Source organism: Vollenhovia emeryi, unplaced genomic scaffold (genome assembly GCF_000949405.1).
Source record: "Vollenhovia emeryi isolate VEMERY1.0 unplaced genomic scaffold, V.emery_V1.0 DF939220.1, whole genome shotgun sequence".
NCBI lineage: Eukaryota > Metazoa > Arthropoda > Insecta > Hymenoptera > Formicidae > Vollenhovia > Vollenhovia emeryi.
Window position 1 is genome coordinate 721,782 of NW_011967146.1, and position 1,781 is coordinate 723,562.

Below are 1,781 nucleotides of genomic sequence, written 5' to 3' on the forward strand. Positions count from 1 at the left end.
TAATTTTCTTATACAACGAAAGGAGAAGAAGTACGCGGGGGAGGAACAGAAGAAAAAGCTACTTTTCCGGAATCTGCTCTCAGCGATCTTGCCTGCAAACGAACCTTGCACGGTACATATAAAAACTTATGTTTGTAGTGGCAATTGCGTCTACAAGAAACACTTATCATTCGTCTAGCTGGTGATTAGCAGGTACGTCGACGTCGCGTGATCTTTGAGTCTTCCTATACGCCATACCCTAGAGAAAAAGTATACACAGAATGAGGAATAGGATTTACATATTCAATATACGGATATAGAAACTCTGTATACGCATACAGAAATTGTGTATACCTTCTGTACACTTTTGTATACTTTTTCTCTAGGGTAGACAATGAATTGCATCTATGTGTAATGAAATCTGCGAGGAGGTCGAAATATTCAATTCAATTAGAATAATATTATACTTAGAATTAGAGTAAGTGCGTTACACTTTCGAGAGGGAGCGACGTGCACGTTTGGGAAATAGCACGTAAATATTAAATTATTAAACACAGTCATAAAAGATGTACAATATGTATAATCTGTCGCCGCATTGACGGAAAGAGGGAGAGCAAACGATAACGTCAATCCCGGCCTTGTGTGTTTATCAAAATAAACAAACATCAAAAGCGACACTTAATATCAATTTGCTAGTATATGCAATTTTTTTTATTTATTAGGAATATTCCTCTCTTGCGCGCGGTTTGTTAGAAAATCGCGAGCGCAGCGTGAAAAATCGAAAACTAACGCACATGCGTTATCCGTATTTGTTAAAAAAAAGTACGTGCATGTAAGTTTAATTGCTACGAACGTTTGAGGTTTCGTATGTCTTCCTTTACTACGCACGTTAAGAGACAAAGAGATAAGACCATGAAAGACTGTTTCACCACGACGATTATTTTACGCCGAATTAAGCGGAGCAGGAGCATATGCGTAGATACTTCATATTTATTTCCACATCTCAAACATTTTCGATCCTCGATTCATATCTATATTATTCTTTTCATATCGAATTACAGTCATCGTGCTATCTATAGATACAAAGTTAAAATGATATGTAACGCTTATCAACTGGATGCCAACGCATCGAATCGTTAATAATAAAAAAACAATTTTCTATACAAACAAGACACTCCTGCAAATATGTAATCCGGCAATTGTACAATCGACACCACGGATCTGACTGATCAAGCAATTATCGATGCAACTGCAGAAATTTATTATCGCACCACCACCAATTATTTGCTAATTATTCAAGAATTTATAATCTAATGTCATGTGATGTCGCAACAGTTCCTCTTGTATAAACTGCAACCGTGAAAAAAAAACGAAAGAGTTATTTTCACATTTCGCATATTTTGTTCTTATTTTACATACAGTTTTGTACTTTGATAAGCTTGCATCTACTTCTTCTTTTTAATATCTTCGGCAATCGACCAGTTTTTTTCGGTGTTCGAGGAGATGAGGGGAAAAAAACGACTGCCCAGACAGCACACATATCTAAAAGACATCATAAAGACGTTTTTTAGACTTAAAGACGTCTTAAAGCTGTCTTTTAGACATGGTGTGCTGTCTGGGTGGTCTCTATCGCGAGGTCGTATCTCGGTTTTACGCAATTTTCTGGTTTTTCGCTGAAACGTTCATTCTGAGCAAGAATGGAATTGCGTAAAATCAAGATACGACTCCGCGAAAGAGATCAGTCGAAAAGATGATAAAGGTATTCCGCGATTTACGCTGCGGGCTTACAGTACAAACTCGAT